We start from the raw sequence: 21118 nt of genomic DNA, 5'->3' as shown, positions 1-21118 counted from the left end.
CAAGGTACATGCCCTTGACCAGAATTGAATGTGGGACCTTTCAGTCTGCAGGCCAACGCTCTATCCACTGAGCCAAACTGGTTATAGCTGCTCACCTTTCTTTATCCAACTTTTCTACTTTACCAAAGGTAATGACCCCAATCTCATAAAGTGGGGAAACTGAGTCAGTGATTTGATCCAGGAAAAGGCACAGGGCTCAACTAAACATGACAAGTAGAGAGCTTTGAGGACAGACAGTAGGAACTGCAAAGTGCCTACAGACATGTTGGCTAGCCTCATAATAAGGTCAATAAGGTCTTTGTCAAATTAAATGGCTAAAACATCATTTCCCAAAGTCTACCCCCTCGGAACCTAAGTCCCCAAAGAGACTGTCTCTTAGAAAAATGACTGTAGTCAAGTGAATGCTGGAAACACTGTGTAATAGATGAGCATCAGAATGATTCACAATACACATTAGTATATTAAAGCCCCAGAAATCTTGGGAGTACAATCAACTGTTATTGATGCAACTTCCCTGAACTCCTTTGACCATAGAATCCTTTTTGTCAGAAATGTTCTAAAGCAGTTTCTGGCCTAATTAAAGTTAGTATTACAATATATATTTTATTTCCCCAAGCCTGTGAAGTATTCTCTTTCTTATCTTTGCCCTATAGAATCCACAGTTCATTCAACTTAAAGTAACTCTGGAGTTTTGGGGTTTTCTCCTCATTATAAAATGAAGATTTATTTTGACATTTTAGCACTCTCTATTTAAATCTTTTGAAAAGTGCTTTCGCTTACTTTATTTTCTTTTCAATCTCTTATATTTTCATCTGGACTTCATACCTGAAATACCTTCTCCAGGACTTCTATAGGATTCTATTTTATAACACAGGGTATGTAGAACAACTGTTTCCTTCTCTCTGTGAGCTTATTTTGCTTCGCTAGCATCACCTAACAGAACTTTGCCTGTGCTTTTGATGAAGCCTCTTTCAAGGTGTGTTGACATGTCAGTTGATGGTGGAGCAACTCTATTAAAGATCTGAAGCTGTTAAAGTGCTGCTTTTCTAAAAGGTATACACCACTTGAAAAATCAGTCCAGAGCGTTCTAATGTTCAACCCTCACACCTATGCTGTAATATCGGTTTCAATGTCAAAAATGAAGTAACTGGAAACATGTTTGACCAGAACATATCACTCCATAACTAGACTGGGACCCCACGGTGTCCAAAGCTGTCAGTTTTCTGCTCTACCCACACCTTGAGCTCTCAACTATTTTATACTCTCTCACACCCTTATCTGATATTATCTGAAATATCAAAAAGAAGTAAATGATACAACTAAAAGCAAATTTAAATAATTGTAATGTTAAGTATGCCTTGAAATTTCAAAAAGCACTTTTTGTGCTTCTTCTGAAAATTCTGAAAAAACCAAGTAAGAGGGAAGAATGGAGGTAGGGAAGGAAATGCTGATTAATAATAGCAGACCTAGATTATTTACAGTAGCTTTTTTTAAAATATATTTTATTGATTTTTTACAGAGAGGAAGGGAGAGAGATAGAGACCTAGAAACGTCGATGAGAGAGAAACATCAACCAGCGGCCTACCAGGGATGTGCCCGCAACCAATGTACATGCTCTTGACCAGAATCGAACCTGGGACCTTTCAGTCCGCAGACCAACGCTCTACCACTGAGCCAAACCGGCTTCGGCTATTTACAGTAGCTTTTAATTAGGGTTACTGCCTTTCTTTCTGGTCCTACCTGCTACAATTTCTCTCCACATTTACCATTCATTTGTTCTTTAGAGTTCTAAAGACCATTATTTGTGTTTTTGACTACTTCATAAATTGGAGGATTTTGTATAAAAATGAAGGGGAAAACCCTAGCTGGTTTTGCTCAGTGGATGGAGTGTTGGCTTGCAGATTGAAGGGTCCCATGTTTGATTCCAGTCAGGAGGTGCGTGCCCGGGTTGTGGGCTCGGTCCCCAGTAGGGGGCGTGCGGAAGGCTGCCGATGTTTCTATCTCTCCCTCTCCCTTTCTCTGTGAAATCAATACAAATTGTATTTTTTTTTAAATGAAAGGGAGCCGAAACCGGTTTGGCTCAGTGGATAGAGTGTCAGCCTGCGGACTGAAAGGTCCCGGGTTCAATTCCGGTCAAGAGCATGTCCCTGGGTTGCGGGCACATCTCCAGCAGGGGGTGTGCAAGAGGCAGCTGATTGATAATTCTCTCGTCGATGTTTCCAACTCTCTATCCCTCTCTCTTCCTCTCTGTAAAAAATCAATAAAATATATTTTTTTTTAAAAATGAAGGGGAAAATATAAAGCAAGCTCTTTGAATATCTAATTACTACTCCATCTAGATCAATCCACATTTTTAAAGCAGCAATGTAAAGCACTGAATATTAAAAGATGTGTTCTATATAGTGTCCTAAGGCCAATGACCTGTGTTGAATAGAGTCAGAGATTTTCTTTTCTTATGACCTCTCTGATTATTCTGTATGCTAATGTTCACTATGACTCTAAGAAGAGCATATAACGTACAATATTTCCCAATTTTTGACCATATAAGATGTTTATTTTATTATATATGTTGATGGATGCCAGAAATGAGTCCAGTGGAAAAGTGACCCAAGCTAGGAACAAGGAAATCTAGGCTGAGGCCTTCACACTGATTACTCCAGTACAGAAAAGCAGAAAGCAGCACTCTATAGACACTTACATTAACCCCAAGAAAAGGTGGCAACTAAAAGCATCATTGAGATTTGTTCCAAATGTGCTCAAAGACATTGAAACAAGCCACTAAATTTATCATTTAGTGATTTCAAACTTTCAAATGATAGAGAAAGTAAAGCAAATTAAGACTTCCAAGTCAAATTAAATCCCATAAAAGGCTAATATGCAAATAAACCAAACGATGGAATGATCAGTTGCTATGACATGCACTGACCACCAGGGGGCAGATGTTCAATGCAAGAGCTGTCAGTGCACTCCCACAGGTGGAGCGCTGCTCAGCCAGAAGCTGGGCTCAGGGCTAGTGAGTGCAGCGGTGGTGATGGGATCCTCTCCCACCTCCACAATACCACTAAGGATGTCCAACTGATGGCTTAGGCCCAAAAAGTGGGCCTAAGCTGTCAGTCAGACATCCTCCGAGGGCTCCCAGACTGTGAGAGGGCACAGGCTGGACTGAGGGACACCCCCCTAAGTGCACAAATTTTGTGCACTGGCCTCTAGTTTATAAAGATACTACTTAGGAAAAAGTACACAATCATTCGGTTATAATTTTTTAAATAATATATAGCCTTCGGTCTACAAAATTTGGTCTTAAAATACTTATTCCAGTTACCCTGCTTGCATTAAAAAAAAAATCACTCCGTAGTCTAGTGGCATAAAACAAGCATTTTTATTATGCTCACAGAGACTGTGGGTCATGAATTCATCCGAGTACAGCTTGTTATGCTCTTTGATGTTTTGGGCCTCCGCTGGCAGTGACTTAAACAGTTGGAGCTAGAACAGCTGGGGCTGGGGACCCACTTTCAGGATGGCGTCTTCACATACATGCCTGGCACCTTGGAAAGGATGGCTGGCATGCTGGCCTCAGGCGAGATGATTACCTGAGCACATTTACACATGGCCTCGCCAGTTTAAGGGCCTCAGCACAGGCTCCTCATGGCACAGCTCATTGTTCCAACAAACTAGTCAGAACAACCACAGCCTTTTTTTTTTTTTTTAAATATGTTTATTGATTTCAGATAGGAAGGGAGAGGGAGAGAGAGAAACATCAATGATGAGAGGGAATCTTTGATAGGCTGAGTCATACATGGCCCCCACTGGGGATTGAGCCCACAACCCAGGCAGGTGCCCATGACCAGAATTGAGCCCAGAACATTTCAGGACTGAAATGTCTATCCACTGTGCCAAACCAGCTAGTGCTAACCACAGCCTTTTATGATCTGGTCTCAGATGTCACAATGTGTCACTCTGCCCAATTTTCTCGGTTTCTGCCCTCACAAATTCACCCAGATGCAAGGAGAGTGGGCATAGACCCAGTATCTCAATAAAAAAAAAAATTGGCAAGGATTTAATTTTAACTACTACGAAAATACTTTACAAGAAGTTCCTAACATTTTCTCCACCAAAAGAACCTCTGGATCTCACCTCTCAGAATCACATGAGATAAAATGCAGTGGCATGATCTGAGGCAACTAGAAATTATAAATATAAATATGAGACAGTTTGAGAGAAATTAGAATATTAGTGAGGTGATCGCTATCTTCATTTTTTGTAGCAAAAAATAAAAATAAACAAACACAAAATGTGGGACTTGGTTGAAAAATTAAGAGACTTTATGGTTTGTGAGATATCATCAAAATTTCCTCTATTATTGACATTATTCAGGTTGCTGGATTAGAAATTCATTTCTGAGTGTAATATACTAATCCTTCATGAGATATTAATGAATCAAATCTTCCATTGAGTATATGCATTTGTACCCTCGTGCTGTATTAGTCCACTCATCTATTCACGGGGTCCTTCAGCAAGTAAGAGCTCTTAAATGCCTGTACTGTACTGCTTGCTGCAAATGCATGGATAAAACAAACTGTAAAATTCTGCCTTTAGACAACTCAGTCTAAAACACTATTTATATAATCACTTGTTCAACTTCTTTTTTTAAAACAATTCCCTTCAGAGTAAAAATCTAGATACGTTAGTAGAATGTGAGTTAAATAATGAGACAACCAAACAAAAAACTGTCACAAAGCAGCTTATTAATGATTCATGAAATAAATGGTATAAGTAGTTGAATAATTGAAGTTCAGAGGAGGAAGGTATAACTATGAAATTGGGCAAACTAAGAAGACTTCATAGATGGTTTTAGAGATTTATTCTCTAAGGTGAGTTAATTTACTGATAATCAAATATTAAGCTTCATTTGTACCAATTAAACATTTCCAAAGGTGTGTGGCAATTAAAAATTGTGCCAAACAATGCATAAAGTACAGGATATGTTATATCTTTAATTTATTTAAACCAAATTATATTTAGTTCTCAGTCTCCACTGGCCAGATTTGGTAAAAAGACCAACATCAATCATTTTGTTTGTTTCATTACTACATTTCACTCCCCTCCACCTCTCTCTCTCTCTCTCTCTCTCTCTCTCTCTCTCTCTCTCTCTCTCTCTCTCTTTCTCTTCATGAATCTGTCTCATTCTTCTCACAAATAATTTTATATTGTGCCAAGATATCAGAAATTACAAAGTCCAAGAAAAATAGGGAAAGTTCTCAACCAGGAGTCACTCATGGGCATTAGTAAAAGCAGTCATTGACCTTGTAAACATCATTCATTCCGACATGGCCAGTACTGATACTGGCTCAATTCCATGTTGTCAAAATTCTCTCTAAGGGCTTTGACCTAGTCTATCAATCCAATGTTGGGACTTTGCTCAACCTTTTAGGGAACTTCCACATAAAAAGGCTAGTGTAAATTTCCCGTGGGGTAAGGAGGACTAGAACACAAAAACACAAAGCACCAGCTGAACTTTCTGTCCAAAAAATGGGTAAAAATTTTTTATTCTGTTGTTGGCAAATCTGTTTCACCAAAAAACCTATGCACAAGGTAATAAAATTATGACTATATCACCCTGCCATAAGTGATAACTGTATTTCCAGGAAAAAACTACTTTGTTAAAAGGGGAGATTAAAGCACATGAATCTTGTATACCTAGTAGCTGTACAAATATGAAAGAAAATATGTAAAAAAAAGAAAAAGAAAATATGTAATAAGAAAATGAAAAGGGAGTTCTGTTTAGTTGTATATCAAACATACCTCTAATATTAATCATTTTGCTCTAACTGTGCTATCATTTTAACCTATTGGGTACTCACTGAAACAATAGTTTTTCATAATCAATTAAAAAAAAAACATACCATAATCCTGAGTGGCCTTTTATTTTTTTCTTTTTGATAGAGGTTCTTTTAAAGCAGCATCTCAGTATAAGAGATTGCCACTGCTATCAACATGTAGTTCCAATCTGTCTTGGAGTAGTAACCATATTTTACATTTCAGTAGTCAATCTGCCTTTTCTGTTTATTTTGTGAATAAAATATTTAGTTGTAATTCTTGGCTGATCACATTAACAAATGGTGTCATTATTGGTAGAAAAATAATAACATGGCATTTAAGTATGATTTTTCAGTTGAGAGCTTCGTTTTGCAGAAAGTTAAAATCACTCCCATTGTGAATATAACGAAGTTAAGTGTTTTGCCCACTCTGAGCTATTAGAATAATCAAGAAACTTTTTTTCCTAATTTCCTATCTTTTTGTCCACCATCATCCCTCCTCCTGAGTACTATCTGTAAATAAAAAGATTCTGCACATTTCAACCACATCCACCAAAACAAGCTGCAAAGACCCAAGGACCTGTGGAACGTTATTGCTCAAAAATTCTTTGGAGGTTTTGAAACTTGATTGCACATTGGAATCACCTGGGGAGCTTTAAAAAGTGCCGTTGCCTGGGTCACACCCCAGAGATTCTAATTTAATTGGTACAGAGTAAAGCCGAAGCATCGGGATTTTGAAAGGCTCCCCAGGTGATTCTAATCCGCAGCCAAAATGGAGAAGCACCGTTCTAAACCCTGGCTTTACAGATGAGACAATTAACCCTATCGGTGACACATACAGATTTGATGTTAGAACTAAAGCTAAAACTTAAGTCTTCAGAATCCCAGTTAATAACTCATTCACTAACCCCAGAGTTGTCACAGGTGTTTCCCAGGCCCCAGACTCCCTTGAGGTTTCCCAGAGATCTGGAGCCACTCACCCTTCAATAAGAGCAGCTTTCATGTATGTACTGCTTTGCAGGGTGTTGTCAAGGGGGTAAAAAAGCAAAACAACAGAGGGAAATGTGTATGTGACTAAACTAAAGAAGTTTATAGAATTGCTAATAGAACATACACATAGCAAGGGATCCCCTTCTCGAAAACAAACAAACAAAACAAAAGTACTTGCCTCAGCAGCACATATACTAAAATGGAAATGAAACAAAGAAGATAAGCATGTCCCCTATGCAAAGATGAAATGCAAATTTTTAAACACCAGTCAAAAAGAATATATGCACCTCTATGTTCATAGCAGCACAATTCACCATAGCTAAGATTTGGAAACAGCCTAAGTGCCCACCAGCAGATGAGTGGATTAGAAAACGGTGGTACATCTATACAATGGAATATTACACTGAGGTAAAAAAAAAAAAAAAAAAAAAAAGAAGGAATTCTTACCATTTGAAACAGCCTGGATGGAACTGGAGAGCTAAGCAAAATAAGCCAGTCAGAGAAAGATAAATATCACATGATCTCACTCATTTGTGGAATATAATGAACAAGATAAACTGACGAACAAAAACAAATTCAGAGACAGAGAAGCATCAATCAGACTGTCAAAGCTCAGAGGGAAGGTAAGGGAGGGCAGGGGTAAGTGGGAGAGATCAACCAAAGGACTGTATGCATGCATTTAAGCCTAACCAATGGACACAGACCCCAGTGGGGATGAGGGCATGAGTGGGTGGTGAGTGGGAGGGCAATGGGGGTTAAGGACACATATGTAATACCTTAATCAAAAAAGGAAAAATAAAAGAAAGAAAAAACAAATTATGACTTTTGAAGGATAATCCCAGGCCAGTGGATAAATAGCATATGTTAAAATATAAATCTGGAGATTTGATTCGTTTAAATCTAAGACAATGAAGAGTTTTTGGGGCCAGAAAGTAACGGCTTTTAACAGCCCAACGTGTGATTAATTATTAAGGAGATCTGTGTCCTTCTAAGTGTGAGTGGCTTGAGAATGCCCCTGAGGGACGTGGTTTTGAGAAAGAGGGCTTTTCATTGCACAAACAAGAAAGTTACGGAGAGGAGGGCAGAAAAGACTGTAGGAACAAGGGCAGGAAAGTTGGACAGAGGATCTGAAGACAGGAACTTGGTTCCTGGAAGAAACTAGACTTATGCTTACTTTATATGCCAAATAAGAAAAACACAGAGTCTCAGAAGTAGAGGAAGTGGAAAACAGGTGTTTCATCATCACAATCTCTGTCTGGAAAACCTCCATCCATTTTACCTTTGGAGGAGGCCAGAGCAATGAAATAGGGCACAGAGCGAAAAGTGGGTAAGCGTCAGCTATGTGGTGAGCTGGAACTCAATAAGCATCTACACGAATCTTGCAATTTGTCTCTTAACATTTGTCTCTAGAGTTTTATCTTCCTTAGAATTTCCAGCAGGCATCCATTCATTTATTTGCATTTTGATGGGTTTATAAGATTTCCCTTTCCTACATGAAATCTGAAATAGAATCCTCATGATATATTTTATTATTAATAACTGGAGATAATATCGTAACGTGGGGTTCGGGGAGCAGATTCTCCCTGTGGGTTCTTGCCTCACGAAGTTTGAAGAATAAACTCGCAGACTAAAAATACTGTTAGTACAAGTGCGGGAATTTATTGGAAAACAAATACCAACTCCCACCTAAGGAGAAGCTCCCAGAGGGGTAACCAACTAAGCCCCTTCTTTATAAGGTTTTTAAGGACTGGAAGCTGTCTCTTCATGCTCCCTTCTAATTGGACCCTTTCTCCATCTTATGACCTTGTGCTTTGCTAATTGGTCACTCTTCTGCGGGGTGTCAGTTTCAAAGCCCAAAGCCCACATGGTACCCCCCTGTCCCTCTCTCCGTATCCGGTGACATTTATCTATCCTCCAGGAAAGCTTGCCTTCCTCCTGTAACATTTCTCTATCCTCTGCAAAAGTAAGATAAGCATTCTGGCATCTGGAAGCTATCTCCTTCCCTTAGCATATGCATTCCTCTCCTATGGACCCCCTCCCCCCACACACCTCTCCCTGCTTATTCCATGAAACTGCCTGTCCTGTCTCTAAAATTCTTTTCAATATTTATTTATAAGGAGAATAGCTGCCATACACTGATCACCTACCATATGCCAAAAACATGAATGTCACTTATAAATACTGTCTTTCATCTTCATACAAACACTATGAAATTAATGTTAGTATCTTCTTTCTACTCATAGGAAACCTAGGACTCAACAAGGTTATTTTGCCCCAAGGCCACACAGATTTAATGTATTTTTCTTAAGATTCCCAAAGCCTGTATTCTTTCCTCTACTACACCATGCTGTTTCACTATCTCTATAGAACACCTAATCAAGTAGAAAGGATCTCCCTCTCGCTGAAAGCAGTTTGGCTCAGTGGATAGAGCATCAGTCTGTGGACTGAAGGGTCCTGGGTTCGATCCTGGTCAAGGGCATGTATGATACATTGGTTGCGGAACATCCCCGGTGGGGGATGTGCCGGAGGCGGCTGGTCAATGTTTATCTCTCATTGATGTTTCTAGCTCTCTATCCCTCTCCCTTCCTCTCTGTAAAAAAATAAATAATATATATATATATATATATATATATATATATATATATATATATATGAAAGAAAGAAGCTCCCTTCTGATTTTCCTGAGATATGTAGCAGTCTTAGGCATATTTGAAGCTACTTTTTTTTCCATTAAAGAGAATCCATTTTCCTTTGAACCCAGAAACCCACGGGAAACTACTAATTTAACCTCAATTGTAGCTTGAAGTAAAAAAGAAAGTGTAATTATAAAAGTCATTTCAAGACATAGGACATTTATTCCTGAATAAGACTTTACAAAATTTCATCAAATGTTCTGAGCTTTAAACAATGTATATTAATGAGTCCAGAAGTCCATCTCCATTTAGATATATAAAACTTAATCTGCCACGTATTCTCCATATAGCAGGTAATTATACATACACATTTTGGAAAATCTATTTTCTTCTGCAGAATATCTAGCAAAAATCCAACACTGTCATTATTACTCCAAGTTTAAAATGCCAAACTGTTTATTAAATTTCTTAAAAATGTAATATACAAGGACGTTCTCCTATTTACCAAGGATGTATGTCTTAACTCATCTCTAAAATAAATTTATCATTATATAAATCTAATCCATTTAACACTGAAGTGAGATGTTTCTGGATCACTTTGTATTTTAAATGTTATATGTGGGGTTTTGTTGATAGCTGATACTGACTTGCAATATAATAAATATTCAGCTTCCAAGGGTGACTTCTGTGAATGAAAGGGGCCATGTGCTGACCTGACAAGCTCAGGGGAGGCCTGCATGGCGGTCTTGCAAACTCAGAGACCTAAAGGAACCACAAAGGATGGTCTGAAATTAAACTTTAACTGAACGCAGTTATGGTGGGCAGTTACATCCTAGGCCTGTATCTTCACTGACAAGGTCAACCTTTACCTTAACTGAGCCTAGCTGTCTTTTTGCCTCTATGATAACATACCCTTGGAATGTCTGGGTCACTTGAAACTTCCCTTTTTCTGGAGCCCCAGGGGCACAACCTAATGTGGTGGGTGCCAGGACATTTACCACAGATTCCTTCATTATCATGTTAATTGTTCCTGCACCCACCTAAGTATGTGTCCATCATTTTACTTTTTACCCAATCCCAGGGGTTTCCCACCGCTTTGCTTTATCCCACCTCCTTAATCTATTACCACTGAATTTCATATAACCCAGCTATGTCTCTCCTTTGATCGCAATGTATAAATACAAATGTAACCCGCCATTCTCCGGAGCATTATCTCAATTCGTTGAGGTTCTGATTCTCGGCATATGTCAATTTGGTTCAAGTAAACTCACAAAAATTCTTTACAGGTTTCAATGTTTTTTGTTGTTGTTTTTTTGTTTTGTTTTTTATGTTAGCAGTAGTCCCAAGTATAATAAAAAGCAGAGTCTATCGAATGAAACAACCAATATCCAAATTATAATCACCTTTTATAATAATGATGATCACTTATTTGTAGCAAGTTTCTTGGGAATATCTATCCATCATTCTTCATGATTCCCTTGTTTACTTGCTTCTTAGTGACAGGAGTAGAACCCAGATTCTAAATGCAGTTGTCTAAGTAAAATATACTTTAAAAAGAAATATAGCCGAAACCGGTTTGGCTTAGTGGTAGAGCATTGGTCTGCGGACTGAAAGATCCTAGGTTCGATTCTGGTCAAGGGCATGTACATTGGTTGCGGGCACATCCCTAGTGGAGGGTGTGCAAGAGGCAGCTGGTTGATGTTTCTCTCTCATCGACGTTTCTAGCTCTCTATCTCTCTCCCTTCCTCTCTGTAAAAAAATCAATAAAATATATTTTAAAAAAAAGAAAGAAAGAAATATAAACACAGAATACACTTTGAATTCTATCTCCTTCAATATCTAAACCATGTTTCAACTATCTCTGCTTGCTTAAATAAAAATAACTAAAAGTAACTGAGCAATAATATATCCTAGAGCAGTGGTCGGCAAACTCATTAGTCAACAGAGCCAAATATCAACAGTACAATGATTGAAATTTCTTTTGAGAGCCAAATTTTTTAAACTTAAACCTCTCCTAAGACCACATCTTCAAAATAGACTCCCCAGGCCGTGGTATTTTGTGGAAAAGCCACACTCAAAGGGCCTAAGAGCCGCATGTGGCTCTCGAGCCACAGTTTGCTGACCACGACCCTAGGCATTTCAATCATTTTAAGTAGAAAATCTGGATGTATCCCTAGGACATATCTATAAAGGACATACAAATATCACCCCCACTTTAGAGATAAGTAAACTGAATGTAAATGATGTCCCAAAAGTCACTCAGTGAACAAGTGTAGAGCATTGACTCAGATCCAGTAGTCTAGCTCTATAGCCCTCGATGACTTGACCTACAACTTTCCTCCTGCTAGCCCCTTCCCCACCCTTAAATTATTGTTATACCTCGATGCCTGCACAAAATCAGAAATTGATAACTGAGTCTCTGCCTCTCTTATTCCTTTGATTACATTATTATCTCCAAAGATAAGGCCTTGCACAAAACTTACCCAGCAACTTGAACTAAATTATTAAATTGAACTAATTAATCAATTATTCATTCTATAAATATTTATGAAATACATCTCTGTGAAAGTCATTGTAATGTAAGATAGAGGTAAAATGGTGAACAATGTAGGAAAATCTCTACCTTGCTCTCCTAAAATGAATATTTTAATTTGGTGACATTATATTAAAACAAAAAAACAAACAAAAAAAAAACTCTAGGTAGTCAGCGGCTTGGTTGGTACATTTTTAGTTGTCAGTGAAAGTGACCCAACCAAAAACTAGTTTAAATTAAAAGGTAACTTCATGGATTACATCCCTGAGAAGTCTAAGAGGTGACTGACTTCAGACAATTAGATCTAGGGCTTCAAAAATACCCTTAGGAAATCCCCTCTCCCTCTTGGAAATGATCACTACAACCAGGGAAAATTTTTTAAATCTTAGTTTAGATCATTTTGCTGCACTGATAACTCTTCTGAACTCACCCATTACATTCAACCCATTTTTTTTTAAAGAGGCAATCCCAGTGGCGAAAGCAGCAGACAGCCAGGCTCTAAACTAATAATACCCATTAAAATGGCTGCATTTAAATGATATTTTTATACTACAAAATCCAAATTTAAGTGTTATTTCACTTCTAGATTATTGAAATCATGACCTCTTTAACCCATACCATGTCCAGAGAAATTCTTTTCTGAGCTCCGTTTAAACAAGTTTTATTTGGACAGCATTGGCTGACTCCAAAAATGCTTGATAAAGAGCATCACACAATAGCCCATAAATGGCGAATTCAAAAGTCAGTCTGATTTATAAATGTATAGAACACACTGGGAAAGTGAAATTAATTGGAAGGTCAGGGAATGAGGAACAAACAGAAGTAGGTAAAGCACTCATTAATTCCTTTCGTTCTAGGGACTGAATATACTGGTAGTGAAAAACAACCATCCAGTTAATTATGGGACCATGGGAAGCAATCCAAATTAGAAACAAAAAAAGAAACAAGAAATCAAAGAAGCTAAAGAGAATAACTTGGAAGCAGGAAAGAAATAAACATAACAAAAGAAGCTGACAACCTGAAAGAGGATCATCCTTAGGGGACAATGAAGGAGAATGGGCTTTCAGATTTTCAGCTCAGTCCAAAAGCTCAAGAGGCATTAACATCTAGCCTATTAGTTAAAATCAGAACAAAATGCAGCTGGAATTATTTCAGAGTGCAGAGATAACTTCAATCCATAAGAAAAAATCTCTAGAGTATCACTAGTGGAAAAATTTAAAGACACCAAATTATATATACACACTGCATGAACTAGCCTAAATAAATAGACTAGTATAAGCAGTAAAAAGGGCAGTTCAAGGCACTTAAATAAACAGACAATAAAGCAAAGGAACAAAATTGGTGGAAGCCTCTTTCTAAGGAATTTGGAATTATCAGACAAGAAGAATTCAGTAACTCATTCTGTGAGTACAGCATTATCCTAAAAACAAAATTAGATAAAGACATTACCAAAGGTGAAAAAACTACAGACCAATGACTCTCATGAACATAGATGCAAAACTCCTCAATAAAATATTAGCAAATCAATTCCAACAATGTATAAAAGTAATTGTAAGTATTCCATGTTGTATTCAACATTCAAAAATAAATTTATGTAATGGTTTTCACATGCAAAAAAAGAAAGAAAGAAATTGAACCCCTATCTTACATCAATCATAAAAACTAATCATCAGGGAAATGCAAGCCAAATAACCTTGAGCTGTCACCTCTTATCTGTTAGAATGTCTACTCTCCAGAGACAATAGATGACAAATTCTGGCAAGGATGTGGAGAAAAGAGAACTTAGAACATGTTGATGGGAATGTAAACTCCTACAATCTCTACAGTATTAAGGTCCTCAGAACTATTAAGAATAGAACTACCACCTTAGCTGGTTTGGCTCAGTGGATAGAGTGTTGGCCTGTGGACTGAAGGGTCCTAGGTTCAAATCCAGTTAAGGGCACCTGCCAGGTTGAGAGCTTGATCCCCTGTAGGGAGTGTGCAGGAGGCAGCTGATCCATGATTCTCTCTCATCATTGATGTTTCTATCTCTCTCTTCCTCTCTGAAATCAATAAAAATATATTTTAAAAAAATAGAACTACCATATGATCCTGCAATCTCACTTCCAAACACAATGGTTATCTTACACTGTATTTGTATTTACATGTTCATTACAGCATTATTCACAATAGCCAAGATAAGGAAACATTCATCAACATTTTCTTGATGACTGAATCAAGAAAATGTGGTAGATGTGTGCAAAATAGAATATTATTTAGCCTTGAATAAAAAGGAAATCCTAACATTTGTGACAACATGGATACACCTGTGGTAAAGTATACTTATAGAGACAGAGATTAGAAAAGTGGTTGCCAGGAGCTGGGGGGCAGGGAAATAGGGAGAGGTTGCTAAAATGGCACACTTTTCAGTTATAAGATGAACTAGGTCTGAGTATCTAATATATATATAACAGTAAAGGCCCAGTGCATTAAATTCATGCACTGGGGGGCAGTGAGGGGTGGCCTCAACCCAGCCTGCCCCCTCTCGCAGTCCAGGATCCCTCTGTGGAAATCCCTCTCACAGTTCGGACCCCTCACACCTTACCACCCACCTGCTCGCTGCTCCTTACTGCTTGGCTTGTTGTTCCTTAGCACTGCCACAGAGGCTCCCTCCACCGCTGCTGTGCTCACCAACCATGAGCCTGGCTTCTGGCTGAGCAGTGCTCCCCCTGTGAGAGCACACTGACCACCATGGTGCAGCTCCTGCATTGAGCATCTGCCCCCTGGTGGTCCGTGTGCATCATATCGATCGACCGGTCGTTCTGGTCTTTACCCCATAATGGTCACTTCGGTTATATAGTCAATAACACCATATTGTATCACTGAAATTTGCTAAAAGAATAGAACTTACCAGTAACTGTTCTCACTAGAAATGGGGAGGGGTGTAAAAGGTCCTGCATTTGCATTCATTGTAAAAAATATAGAAAGAACACAAAAATCCGAGAGCTGAAAATACTGAAAACCAATAATCCCAACACTCAGAGAAACACTACTATCATTTTCATAATCCTAATATACTGTTAATAGCTGGTATTATCTTTCATATTTCTGTTTCTTACTACTTAACATTTTATCATCAGCCTCTCCCTAAGTCCTGAAAACCTTCTTGGCAAATGTATTTTAAGATGACTATGCCAGACCTGTAAATACTATAAGTTATATAACCATTCCCCTAAATGGGAACATTTCAATTGTTCTAATTTGGATAATTTTAATTACTATTGCAATAATAAAAATTACACATATATGTTTTTTTTTTTTTCTATTCACAGAAGATGAATCCTTAAGTCATGGTGAATCATATAAACTAAAGATAAAATAAATGTTGAATTAGAGAACTTCAGCTACTTTTTGGAGATTTATTCTTGTAGCTGTAATTATAACACTCTCCAAGAAACTACATAAATACTGCTAAAATTAGCAATGAGCTGAAGGTATTGACATATTGCAAATTAGTAGTATATTCGGGAAAATTGAAGCTATATTTTGAATTTTATGGTAAGAGTATAAAGGTTGATTATTTACCCAGTGGGATTGATTTTTGGTTTCTGTATTAGTTGGAATATTCTATTTTAAATACCTGGCATAATACACAACCACATACACACACACACACACACACACACGCACACACACACGTTTGGCATATTATTCCAAATGCCTAAAATGGTACAACCACTAGGTTTTTCTAATTGAAATAAAAGATAATATTTCTCAATGCAAAGATATACTAAAAAGATGCCTCAGTGAAAGATAAAAGAACAAGGCTATATGGTTTCCCTAAACTCCTGTTCTGCCCCCTTCTGCCTCCTTAAAATAACAACCAGTTTTACACAGGAAGTTGTCTATCCATGAGTTTTCCTTCTACGTGAAATCTAGATGCATTACAGCTTTCTAATAATTAAAAGATCAATTCTATGATAGGCTTGACTAAATGTAATTTCAAAGTGGCACATTACCAAGATGGCAAAAAATATAATATTGACCAAAACAAAGAAACTGCTGAAGTTGTTGGAATAAAGGATGACAGATCTAAGGGTGATCTTTTCAGCAAAACACCATTGTTACATTTGCTCTTGGGCTGTATTCTGAAAAAAGAAATGGGATTTAGCCGAAACCGGTTTGGCTCAATGGATAGAGCGTAGGCTTGGGGACTGAAGGGTCCCAGGTTCGATTCCGGTCAAGGGCATATACCTTGGTTGCGGGCACATCTCCAGTAGGGGGTGTGCAAGAGGCAGCTGATCGATGACTCTCTCTCATCGATGTTTCTAACTCTCTATCTCTCTCCCTTCCTCTCTGTACAAAATCAATAAAATATATTAAAAAAAAAAAAAAGAAATGAGATTTAAATAACCATATTTTAAAATACACAATATAACAACATAATTTTAGAACTATGGTATTCTCAGAAAAATATAGAAACTTGAAACAAAATAGAAGTCAAGAAATAAGTATATATACATATAAAAAATTAGTATATGATAAAGATGAGGAAATGACTGATAATTGCATAAATGATGTTGTAAAACTGAATAACCATTTATTGGGAATTTAACTTTATTGATAATTGATCAGCTGCCTCCTGCACATTCCCTACTGGGAATGTGCCCACAATCAATGTACATGCCCTTCACCAGAATCAAACCTGGGACCTTTGAATCCACAAGCCAACGCTCTATCCAATGAGTCAAACTGGTTAGGGCAGGCCACATGGGGGCTGCCATCTTGTATGTTGGAATGACGGTCAATTTTCATATTACCTCTTCATTAGATAGGATACCAAGAGATCTGCATCTTGACAAGAATAATGTCCAAAAATAAAAATATAGGCTAAGAATATTAACATATATTTCACAGACTTGTAAATAAAGATAGCTCTCAAAAGTGTGAAAGATGCTGCTGAAGGAAAAAGAATTACAATAGTTGGCCTCACCCTCAGAACTTACAATTGTTCACAAATATTTAAAAGGTGAGTATTTAGGGATGACAATGTCACCTATAACATTTGCAACTTGCAATATAATAATGTTTGATTAGTCTTCAGGTGAATTTTTCTTCCATCACTGTTTAGTGCACAAAGTGAAACTGTTAGATCACTTGTAGCTATAAAGAAAATTTAAAAAATAAATTAAAAAAAAAAAATTGCCAGAATTGAAAGAGAAAAAACAATATGGCTTGGTTTGTTTTTACTTTGTACCTTTTTTTTTTTTCTTTTTTTTTTTTTACAGTTGGATTTTGGTGGGTTTAAGGGAGGAGTAAAGTGTCAACTTTTTAAAAACACATTAACAACTGAAATGGACAAAAACCATAATAATACCAACCACTCAAAATCACACCTTAGGATGGTCCCAGTGGGCATTTTAATTTCCCTGTCCATATGAATATACACTGAGTGGCAAGATTATAATGACCACCTGATGTTTGTAGGTAAATTAGCTGTACACTGCATCATATGTATATGGAAGCCAAAGGCCTGTTCAAACACCTTTGCTGTCTGCAGTTACTAAGATAAAACGTCTCCAATTTACACATGAACACAAGTATTGGACAGTTGAGCATTGGAAAAAAATCATGTGGTCCCATGAATCATGTTTCCAGTTGCATCATGCAGATGGCAGAGTGAGAATTTGGCAGAAACAGCATGAAAGCATGCACCCTACATGCATGAGTACAACTCTTCAAGCTTGTGAGGGCAATGTCAAGGTTTGGGGCATGTTTTCCTGGCATGATTTGGGCCCTTTAATTCATGTGGAATAACGTCAGAATAGCACAACATACCTAACTATCCTTGTTAATCAAGTTCATCCTATTATGTTGGTGGTGCATCCCAATGGAGATGGCTTCTTCCAACAAGACAATGCCCATGACATGGGGCTCGTATTGTGCAGGAGTGGTTTCAAGAACATGAGGGAGACTTTACCTTGCTTAGGTGGCCCCCACATTCCCAAATCTCAATCCAATTGAGCATTTGTGGGATGAAGTTAGAAGACCCGTCAGGCAGCTGGTTCCACAACCATCAAATCTCACAGAACTCGACAATGCTATTCGTTAGGCATGATGTCAGATTCTTCGCATCACCTTTCAACATCTCGTGGAGTCAATGCTAAGGAGAATCACCACAGTATTGAAGGCAAAATGTGGCCCAACGAAGTAATGATGGGTGGTCATAATACTCTGGCCACTCAGTGTACATTCCTTTAGTACTCATTTGCAGACACATGTATGTGCATACACACACACACACACACACACACACACCATACATACAATACACATGGTATACCAAAAAATGTATACCTACTTTGAATAATTATTTATTCCAATGGGTTAAATCTGAAAAGAAAGAAACCATAATTGAGCTACCAGCTGTTAAAGTGTGTATACATTATTGGGACACCCTGTATATTATGTATACTGAATATATTATTCACTTTAATATACCTGGTAGCAGAATTTTCTAATTTGTATTTCTCACTGAACATATTCTAGGCTGGGAAAATAGTTTTAAACAGCTTTGAAGGATATATAGGGGGATTTCAGTGTATAAGATAGCAATTCCAAGGCCTTAAGAATGAAAGGTTGGCGGGGGGGGGGGGGGGGGGGGAGATGAATTTTAATTTCTTCACAGCCTTGTGTATGTCTATTAGAGAAACCTCTATCTTCTGTCCTTATAGGTTCTTTCCTTGCAGACTGTCTTCCAAAAATAGCACTTCCAGCTTCTTTCCCATGTGAGGTGGAGTGATGTGTCTGACTGGTGAGTTTGAACACAGAATTGTCCATATGCAGCTCTCTGCTCCTGCAGGATCCCCTGCCTCCTTGCAGGAAGCGTGCACATCTTTCCATCTGCCTTGCAGTAAGTTTTCTGTCCTGACGTGTAAGATTGTGTCTACCCATGTCCTCCTGTGCACCAGCAGGTAATTCTGGAGAAAAGCACTGAGAAGCACATCAACACTGCAATCTCCAATGCAGCTTTAATCTGTAACTAAATCGCTCCTTTAACCTTGAGATGTCTGCCTCTTCTCCGTTGACTTGAACTTGCAAGTGAAAGAGAGTTACTGTTGACTCTGTAAAACTCCAACTTTGTCTCTAACTACATGTTTCCAAATCAAGGAGCATTTTCACGTCCATTATCTTATTTGATTTTCACAGTAACACTTAGATGTAGAAGGCAAGTCATTAACATTTCTTGAATGAATGTCAACTGTTAGTAAAAAAATGTGCCAAGAGATTTACATTTTTAAAATCTTAATTAATTCTCACAACTTTGAAAAATAGAATTTACTCCTATTTTAAATATTAGAAAATGGAGTCTCAGAGAGAAGAAATTCCTAAGATTTGCCTCAGATAGACAACTGGTAAGTGGTAAAGCTAGAAATTCAAACGGACTGCAAACCCCAGATTATGTTCTCATCCACTTCAGCATGCCCAGGTCCTAGTCACATGCTTGGCACAGAGAAAGCATTCAATAAATATGCATGAATAAATGTCTGCAAATACATGCTCTTTCCACTGCATCATAGAGGCAGAAGAGAGATCTTTTTAAACACCAAACTCAGGAAAAGTTCAAGCTACAATCCTATTAACATGGAAGTTGGGGGTGCACGGGCCATGGGGGAAAACCTAAGGCTAATTTCTGGAGATGTTTATGGACATCCCATTGGTGTTATCTGTGACACAGCCAAAAACAGAAGAACTCTGAAATGCAACATCTAGTATTTCATAGGGGCCTTGCTGCTTCTGCACCAGTGAGAACCTTGATCCGCTCATTTATTCCCTCCTCCACAACGCTCTCCTTTGTAAAAATGGGTGTGTGAAACAAATTATCTTAAAAGACTTTGTAACCCTGACATTCTCCCGGAGACACTATATTTATTGTGTAGTTACATAGAGGAATTAGAACTGATCCTACGGATAAAATGCCTATAATTTTTGATATAACATAATTCTCACATGTCCACAAGTCTGCTAGCCCAGAAACTTCTGATGACATACGGAAGACGTTTGTCCATAAAATCAGATCATTCTAACAGGAAGTCAGAGCACAGATTCTGTGAAAACGTATTGTTCCAAAAGTCATGATTTAGAACGTGTTGTTAAAACTGAGCAGAACTATGACCAGAGGGAATATGTTTGCCTAAGGAAAGCAAAAAATAAATAAATCTACCTTCCAGCTTTCTCTCTCTTCGTGCCTATTAAACACACACACACACCACACACACACACACACACACACACAGCCCAGACAGGTATCAGGTATCTTATTTTAAAAGCTGGGGAAAGGAAATGAAAAGCGGCAGTCCTTTTCTTTTTCACACCTCACAATGCCCCAGCAACAAGTGACAATAACGGCGCTCTGCAATGATATGGACCTTTGCTGACCTGAATCTTTCACAGCCAAAAGAAAGCGGGTAATGTCCTCCATTAAAAGAAGAAAAGCTTTAAAACTTGTTAGGGTTTACCAGCATCATATAATGCTATCTGATTTTTTAATATGCAGGTGTAAGATCCAAAGTGCACAGACTGTACCCGTCAAAAAATATGGTTTTTAGTGGCCTGGCTTTGGAGGATATAAAGGAGCCTGAACATTAACTTAATCTACTTGCAACAGATTTAAACCATAATGTTCTAGAAAAAATAACCATAAAATGCATTATTTAAGATGATTATTGCCTACATCCAGAGGCATATAAATAATTAATTGTCTATTGGATACCAATTTTAGACAACTCATTCCTACAAAGTAGCAGCAAAAGAGTATTTCCTGTTAGATGAGAACCAAGTATCAGCTTGCTGATATTCAAAAGAAACAGGGTGTGGGGAAAAGACCCATGTCTTATTGTCAGATAAGTTTACTATATTTATTTTAGAAACATTAAGTAGGAACTTTAAAAACATACTGATGGGAGTGTTCTATCTAATAGTGATATGTAAATGATTATTATTTAGTTCAACAGAATTTTATAGTTCTTACTCTGGCTTTTGGTTGCCTATTGAAATATTTACGCCTGACACCTATTATCTAGCATTAATATCAATAAATGCCTCTTTTGCTTTAGCAGTTTCATAGTAATAATTGAGCCAAAATTCAAAAAATATTTCCTTACAAA

The sequence above is a fragment of the Pipistrellus hanaki genome, assembly GCF_964339955.1.
Source record: "Pipistrellus hanaki genome assembly, chromosome: 11".
Classification (NCBI taxonomy): Eukaryota; Metazoa; Chordata; class Mammalia; order Chiroptera; family Vespertilionidae; genus Pipistrellus; species Pipistrellus hanaki.
This window is presented reverse-complemented; position numbering follows the sequence as displayed.